The sequence below is a fragment of the Chiloscyllium punctatum genome, chromosome 8 (genome assembly GCF_047496795.1).
Source record: "Chiloscyllium punctatum isolate Juve2018m chromosome 8, sChiPun1.3, whole genome shotgun sequence".
Lineage (NCBI taxonomy): Eukaryota > Metazoa > Chordata > Chondrichthyes > Orectolobiformes > Hemiscylliidae > Chiloscyllium > Chiloscyllium punctatum.
This window is the reverse complement of record NC_092746.1, coordinates 121,361,778-121,370,957: the sequence shown is the minus strand read 5'-3', so window position 1 is coordinate 121,370,957 and position 9,180 is coordinate 121,361,778.

Here is a 9,180-nt window from a genome sequence, read left to right as displayed (position 1 = left end):
GAATTTGGAAGTATCGATAGAGGTCTCCATTAGGTAATCCGAATTTCTGACGCAGCTGTTCAAAAGACAACAGGACCCCATCTTTAAATAGGTCCCCTAGACATGAGATACCCCTGGATCTCTAGAGTTTAAAAGTGGCATCTGTAAACCCCGGTTGGAATACCCATGCTCCCACTATCGGCGCATAGGGGGATGTTTTATGTGAGTTACCCTCATTTTGCCGCATTATATTCCAAGCCTTAATTGTGTTTAGTATTGTAGGGTTTTTTGCATTGATCTGTAATGATTTTCCTCTTGTCTGAAAATAAAAGGTTAATAAGTGGGCATTTTACTTGAGAAGCCTCGATGTCCAGCCAGATTGATTGTGGATCAGACAAGACCCAATCAGCTTAATAGGGAACCTAACTGATATTTCCTAAAATCTGGGAAGTCCAATCCTCCCCTTGCCTGTGGAAGCTGTAGCTTCTTCAGCTTAATGAGGGGCCGTCTATGATTCCAGATAAAGGAACCCAACCAGCCATATAATTTACGTAGTGCCAGCCTCAGCAGCATCACCGGAAGCATTCTCACAGGGTATAGGAGACGGGGCAGGACATTCATTTTAATTAGTGCTATTCTACCCAGCCAGGAAATTGGAAGGTCTCCCCATCGCTGGAGGTCCTGCCTTATCCTCTCCAGTAAATGCACAAAGTTAGCCTTGTATAACTGACCAAATACTGGGATAATAAAAATGCCTAAATATAAGAAGCCCTCCAGGGACCACCGAAAGGGAAAATGGGATCCATCCACTAAGTGGGGTATCATAGCAAGGCCACCCATTGGCATAGCCTCCGATTTTGAGAAATTAATTTTATAGCTTGAGAATACGCTAAATGTATTAATAACTTGGATTAAGTGAGGCACGGACATCAGAGGATTACTGAGGAATAGAAGAACATCATCTGCATAAAGGGTAATTTTATGTTTACCTGTACCAATCCTCGGGGCCGTTATATTAGGATCAGCTCGTATAGCTTCTGCTAGTGGCTCAATTATTAGTGTAAATAACAATGGCGAGAGAGGACATCCCTGACGGCAGCCCCTACCCACACTGAAGCTATCCGAACCTAATCCATTGGTAACCACAACTGCTTTGGGATCACTATACAATGTTGAGACCCATTTGGTAAACACCTTTCCAACGCCAAACCTTTCCAATGTGTAAAACAAATATGACCATTCAACACTATCAAATGCCTTTTCCGCGTCTAATGAAACTACTACTCCTGGTATCTTTCCCTCATGACAGGCTTGAATCATATTCAAAACTCTTCTAATATTATTGGATGATCTACGGCCCTTAATAAACCCTGTCTGATCCTCCTTTATGATATACAGCAGTACCCTTTCTAGTCTCAATGCTAACGTTTTAGAAAGGATTTTAAAATCTACATTTAGCAAGGATATTGGTCTGTATGACGTACAATCTTCTGGATCCTTTCCTTTTTTAAGGATAAGAAAGATATTTGCCTCTTTCAGCGAAGACGGGAGACAGCCCTGACTATATGCATAGTTATACATGTCCATAAGTGGACCAGCCAATATTTCTGTAAATTCTTTATAGAATTCAGCTTGAAAGCCATCTGGTCCCGGTGCCTTACCGCTCTGAAGTTGCCTGATTGCGTCAAGTATTTCTTGGACTGTTAGGGGAGCATTTAAGACCGATACCTGTTCTGGAGTTAGGCCCAGAAAGGTCAAATTTTAAAAAAATGATTGCATCCTCCTAGTCCTGTCTTCACAATCCTGCGACTTATATAAATCCGAATAAAATTTTCTAAAGATTGCATTAATCTTTTTATGATCATGAGTTAAAATACCCGTACTTTCCTTGATAGACGTGATAGTCTGAGGGGCCTTTTTTTCCTTTGCAAGAAATGCTAAGTATCTACCCGGTTTGTCACCAAATTCATATAACCTTTGTTTTGCAAATAATATTTCCCTCTTAGCCATTTGGGTAAGCGTGGTGTTTAGAGCTGTCCTAAGGGCCGTAATCCTTTGCAATTTAATAATAGGTCTATCAGCGTATGCAGTTTCAGCTGCTTTTAAGCGAGCTTCGAGCAGACGCTGTTGTTCTCCCTTTAATTTTTTCTGGGTCACTGAGTAGGAGATGATCAGACCTCGCATGTAAGCTTTGATGGTCTCCCACATCATTGATGGGTTGCTAGCCGTACCTGAATTAATTTCTAAAACAGTTTTAAATTCTTGAGAGAAGTACTTTACAAATTTTCTATCTTTCATTAGGAAGGGGTCCATACGCCAATACCGAGGGGATGTCCCGTTGTTCCTCGCCTTGATTTCCATATATACAGCAGCGTGGTCGGAAATTACTATACTATCTATTTTACAGGATGATATGGAATTTTAAAAAATTGAGGGGGCAAAAAACATATCAATTCTGGTATGATATTTATGTGGATTGGAGTAAAAAGAAAAATCTCTGCCCTGTGGATGAAGACATCTCCATACATCTACTAATCCTAATTCTTTGTTCAGATCAACCAATTGTCTAGATCTGGGAGATACCCCTGCAGTACTCTTGGGAATCCTATCTATTTCCGGATCCATAATACAATTAAAGTCTCCCCCTATAATTGTATGATGGGCACCAAGAGCCATCAACTTTGAGAAAGCTTCCGTTATAAATTTAAAGGGGTGTGCCGGGGGGCAGTACAAATTTAAAATCCCATATTCCTCTCCATTTATAAGGGCTTTAATCAGAATATATCGTCCAGATTCGTCTTTTATCTGATTTAGGATTTTGAAAGGGAAATTCTTCTGAATAAGAAGAACAACTCCCCTGCTTTTTGAGCTAAAAGAAGAAAAAAAGGCCTGATCAAATCCACCCTGTCGTAATTTCAAGTGTTCTTTATCCAGCAGATGTGTCTCCTGTAGGAGAGCTATATCAACTCTTTCCTTCTTAAGATTTGATAATATTTTCTTCCTTTTGACTGGCGAATTACTCCCCTTGACATTCCAGGTGCACCACTTAACCAACTGATCAACCATAATCAGCCGGGCAAATCCGAGACCCCTCGGGAGGGGAAACCCTATCCAGAACATCCCAAGCGTAGAGCATATAAAATTCACAAAAATAAAGGCTCTCTAATACACTCATAACAGTATAATAAAAAACTATTTCTAAATGATAAAAAAAGTATTTAAATGGAGATTTTCCCCCTTGTTCCCAGGGGATGTCACTTCGTTTCCAAAGGTCCATCGTATCCTCTCCCAACCAATACCCCACCCTTGACCCAGGCGCTCCTCAATAGGATGAGGAGAATTCAGATATAATACAAAGCTAGAGTTAACAGTGAGCACCCTACCCCCACCCCCCCACCCACACCAACTCCTGGATATATTTGGTAATGTTAATACCATGTATAAACATATATAACTATAAAATTACAACCTAAACAAATAATAATTAAATATAATAATACAAAATAACAAGTGAAAACAACCCCGCTCCTAGAGACAGAGGTAAAATAGAATAAGGTAACCACCTCCCCCCACCAACATTAACTAAAGCCCCCAGCTTATACATATACATATACATACACATACATACATACATATATATATACATACATACACACATACATAGAATAATGAAAAAAACCCAAGGTGGGGGGGAGAAAATCATTAAATAGAGAACAAATAAATAAATCCCCTCCCCACCCCCCAAGATAATATCAAACAGTAAGGTAGGAAAAAAGAAAAAGTGGGGGAATATAAACCGGAGTGGGGGGGAAGGCAAACCAACATCCATTGTCTCTTACAATTTATCGAAGAGAGTCCAAGAATTCCTTGGCCTTTTCTGGCGATCTGAAGTTATACACGGATCCTTCATGGTTAAAGCGTAGCGTCACTGGGTAGCGTAAGGAGTACTGAATATTTAAGACCCTTAAACACTTCTTCGCCTCATCGAATGCCTTCCTCTTTCGGACCAGAGCTGGGGAAAAGTCCTGGAATAACATGATCTTGGATCCTTTATAGATCATGACTTGGGAATCTTTTCCAAGATTTTTAGAGGCTTCTAAGAGTATCTGCCTCTCCTTGTAGCTCTACAGCCGGAACAGGACCAGGCAGGGACGCTGGTTCGAGCCGAGCCCGCGTATTGAAACCCGGTAGGCCCATTCCACCCTTACCTGGCCTGATCCAGCTTCCAGATTTAAAAGCTGTGGCAGCCACTGCTCGAGAAACGCTATAAGCTGGCCTTCCTCTTCCCGTTCAGGAAGGCCCAGCAAATGAATATTTTTTCAACGACCTCTATTATCGAGGTCATCAATATGATTCTCTAAGGTCCGGACTTGCTGTTCGAGAGTCCGGACCTGATCCACGGCCGATTGCGCTGTAGTTTCAGAGGTTGCGGCCTTTAGCTCCGCCCCCCCCAACTCGGCGCTCGATTTCTTTAATGTCTCGGTCGTGCTTTTGCAGCACGGCCGAGAGTGAGTCCCATCGACTTCGGGATTCTTCAATGAAAGCGTCGATCTTCGCATCCAGTTTCGAGATGATTTCCACAAGGCTCGCCACCGTAGGTAAATCCCCCGGGGCAGCTGTGGATGCGTCTGCTGCAACCATCTTTCTTAAATAGTGGCACCATGTTAGCCAAACTCCAGTCTTCTGGCACCTCATCTGTGACTATCGATGATACAAGTATCTCAGCAAGGGGCCCAGCAATCACTTCTTTAGCTTCCCGCAGAGTTCAAGCATATGTCTGATCAGGTCCTGAGGATTTATCCCTTTAATGTGTTTCAAGACAGCAAGCAGCTCCTCCTCTGTAATATGGCCATTTTTCAAGATGTCACCGTTTATTTCCCCACATTTTATATCTCCCATGTCCTTCTCCACAGTAAACACTGATGCAAAATACTCGTTTAGTATCTCCACCATCACCTGCGGCTCCACCCATGGGCTGTCTTGCTGATCTTTGAGGGGACCTCTTCTAACCCTGGTTACCCTTTGTCCTTAATGTATTTATAAAATCCCTTTAGATTCTCCGTAACCCTATTTGCCAAAGCTATCTCATGTCCCCTTTATGCCCTCCTGACTTCCCTCTTAAGTATACTCCTATTTCATTTATACTCTTCTAAGGTTTCACTCGATCTCTGTTGTCTATACCTGACATATGCTTCCTTCTTTTTCTTAACCAAACCCTCAATTTCTTTAGTCATCCAGCATTCCCTACACTTACCATTCTTTCCTTTCACCCAAACAGGAATATACCGTCTCTGGACTCTCGTTATCTCTGTTTTGAAGGCTTTCAATTTTTCAGCCGTCCCTTTAGCTGCAAAAAACTGCCCAGAATCAACTTCTGAAAGTTCTTGCCTAATATCGTCAAACTTAGCCTTCCTCCACTTTAGAACTTCAACTTTTAGATCCAGTCTACCCTTTTCTATCACTACTTTAAAACTGATAGAATTATGGTTGCTGACCCCAAAGTGCTCCCCCACTGACACCTCAGTCACCTGCACTGCCTTATTTCCCAAGAGTAGATCAAATTTTGCACCTTCTCTAGTAGGTACATCCACATACTGATTCAGAAAATGTTCTTGTACACACTTAACAAGTTCCTCTCCATCTAAACCCTTAACACTATGGCAATTCCTGTCTATATTTGGAAAGTTAAAATCCCCTACCATAACCACCCTATTATTCTTACAGATAACTGAAATCTCCTTACAAGTTTGTTTCTCAATTTCCAGCTGACTATAAGGGAGTTTATAATATAATCCCAGTAAGGTGATCATCCCTTTCTTATTTCGCAGTTCCATCCAAATAACTTCCCTGGATGTATTTCCAGGAATATCCTCCCTCAGCACAGCTGTAATGCTATCCCTTGTGAAAAATGTCACTCCCCCTCCTCTCTTGCCTCCCTTTCTATCCTTCCTATAGCATTTGTATCCTGAAACATTAAGCTGCCAGTTCTGTCCATCCCTGAGCCATGTCTTTGTAATTGCTATGATATCCTAGTTCAATGTCCCTAACCATGCCCTGAGTTCACCTGCCTTCCCTGTTAGGCCTCTTACATTAAAATGAATGCAGTTTAATTTGTCAGTCCTACCTTGTATTCTGTTTTGTTTCTGACTGTTTGACTTTCTCCTTTTTCCAACTGTACCAGTCTCAGATTGATCTCTTTCCTGACTATTTCCCTGGATCCCATCCCCCCACCTTTCTAGTTTAAATCCTCCCGAGCAGCTGTAGCAAGTCTCCCTGCCAGTTTACTAGTCCCCTTCCAATTCAGGTGCAATCTGTCTTACTTGTACAGGTCACTTCTACGCCAGAAGAGATTCCAATGATCCAGCAATGTGAACCCTTCTCTTCTACACCAGCTCCTCAGCCACACATTAATCTGCTCTGTCCTTCTATTCCTTCCCACACTGGCTCATAGCACTGGGAGTAATCCAGATATTACTACCCTCAAGGACCTCCTTTTTAAATTGCTGCCTAACTTTCTATATTCTCCCTTCAGAATCTCATCCTTTTCCCTTCCTTTGTTGTTAGTTCCAATGTGTACAATGACCTCCTGCTGGTCCCTCTCCTCTTTGAGAACATTCTGCACCCTCTCTAAGATATCCTTGATCCTGGCACCAGCGATGCAACATACCATTCTGATTTTTCGCTGCTGGCTGCAGACACGCCAGCCTGTGCTTCTGACTAGAGAGTCCTCTGTAACAATTGATCGCTTGGAACCTAATGTACCCCTCATTACATTAGAGCCAGTCTTGATACTAGAAACCTGGCTGTTCATGCTACATTACCCTGAGAGTCCATCACCCCCTACATTTTCCAAAACAGCATATTGTTTGAGATGCCTGGAAGACTCCTGGACTATTTGTCTACCCCTCCTACCTTTCCTGGAGGTAACCCTTCTACCTGACTGTATCTGCAGCTTTTCTCCCTTTCTAAAACTGCCATCCATCACACCCCCTTGCTGTTGTGAATTCTCATTGCCTCTAATTGCTGCTCCAACCAATCCATGTGATCTGATAGGATTTGCAACCAAAGGCACTTCCTGCAGACATGATCCTCAGTAACATGGAAGTTCTCTCTAAACTCCCACATCTGACAGGAAGATCACAGCAGAGCAGGTCAGACAGCATGCTGCCTGACCTGCCACGCTTTTCCAGCATCACTCTAATCTAGAGTCTGGTTTCCAGCATCTGTAGTCCTTGTTTTTACCCAGGTAGAGCACAGCACTCTACCAAGGGCCATCTTTGCTCTTTCACAATCTGCAGACCTTGAAAATAGCACATATTACTCTAAAAAAAGTGCTCCAGGCTAACTTAGTACTTATGGTTTATATTTTTATCTCAATAAATCAAAATCAAGAAAGTACCCACTCTACTCACTACTGTAGATTTACAGCAAGGCTACACTTAAAAACTATGCACTAATCTTTTCCTGTGCTGTAAGCTATCCCACACAGGTTCCTCCAAGATCAGCTGTGATTTTCACTGTTTGTTAATTTCTCCTAGACACACACCGATGTCTAGAGACACATGAACTCAAACAGCAAAGGCAGTAACTGTGCAGGTTCCCTGCTGTGTCAGTTAGCAGTGTAGGTTTCTTTCTCTCTCTCCCTCACTGACCATGTGGTCACTGCCTTTCGTCTGTTTTCCTCCTTTTTGATCTTCTTTTCCCCAAAGTTCCAAAATAATGCAGCAGCATATAAAACAGTAATTGCTGCTCCTAGAATTCGAGGATATGACCCCCCAACACCCAAAATACCCCAAAAAGGAGCAGCTCCAACAGCCATAATTTTTTCCTTTCTCCATCTTGGATCCTCCAAAAAAAAATGAAAGAACTGCAAGAACAAAAACAGAAATTGCTGGAAAGAATGTAGCCGGTCTGGCAGCGTCGGTGGACAGAAATCAGTTAATGTTTCAGTTCTCATTCTGGTATTATTCTGTCCACTTGACTAAAACTAGAGCTACTATTATTATGATTAGATTCCCTACAGTGTGGAAACAGGCCATTTGGCACAACAAGTCTATGCTGACTCTCCAAAGAGTAACCCCTACACTATGGGCAATTTAGCATGGCCAATTCACCTGACCTGCATATCTTTGGACTCTGGGAAGAAACCAGAGCACCCGGAGGAAACCCACGCAGATACGGGGAGAATGTGCAAACTCCACACAGTCGCCCGAAGGCTGGAATTGAACCCAGGTCCCTGGCGCTGTGAGGCATCAGTGCTAACCGGGGACCCGGTTACTGCTGGGTGTTTGCAATCTTCCCCACCTCGCAACTGGACAGTGGGATTGGAAAAATGGGACTAGATTAATTCATGATATCTGGTTTGAATGAAAGAGTTGGACTGAAGTGTCTGTTTCCATGCTGTACAAGTCGATGATGCTGTTATGAGAAAACCACTTTAGACACCCATCCCTAGGGATCTGGCCATCTCAAATTCTTGCCCTATCATATATATTAGACAGATGGTCAACAATAATCATCTCCTTGGAACACTCAACAGGTACATCACCCTTGAATTCCCCAACAATACTTACCTGCCAGCACCTGGTCCATATCCCTCCAAACCATGTACCCATCCAAATGCCTCTTAAATGTTGTAATTGTACCAGCCTCCACCACTTCCTCTGGCAGGTCATTCCATACACGTACTACCCTCTGTTAAAACGTTGCCCCGTAGATCTCTTTTATATCTTCCTCCTCTCACCCTAAACCTATGCCGTCTAGTTCTGGACTCCCCGACCCCAGGGAAAAGACTTTGCCTATTTACCCTCAATTTTGTAAACCTCTATAAGGTCACCCCTCAGCCTCCGATGCTCCAGGGAAAACAGCCCCAGCCTGTTCAGCCTCTCCCTATAGTTCAAATCGTCCAACCCTGGCATTTTCACAACTTCTTTCCGATAGGAAGGAGACCCGAATTGCACGCAATATTCCAACAATGGCCTAACCAATATCCTGTACAGCCACAACATGACCTCCCAACTCCTGTACTCACTACTCTGACCAATAAAGGAAAGCATACCAAACACCTTCTTCACTATCCTATCTACCCGCGACTCCACTTTCAAGGAGCTATGAACCTGCACTCCAAGGTCTCTTTGTTCAGCAACACTCTCTAGGACCTTACCATTAAGTGTATAGGTCCTGCTAAGATTTGCTTTCCCA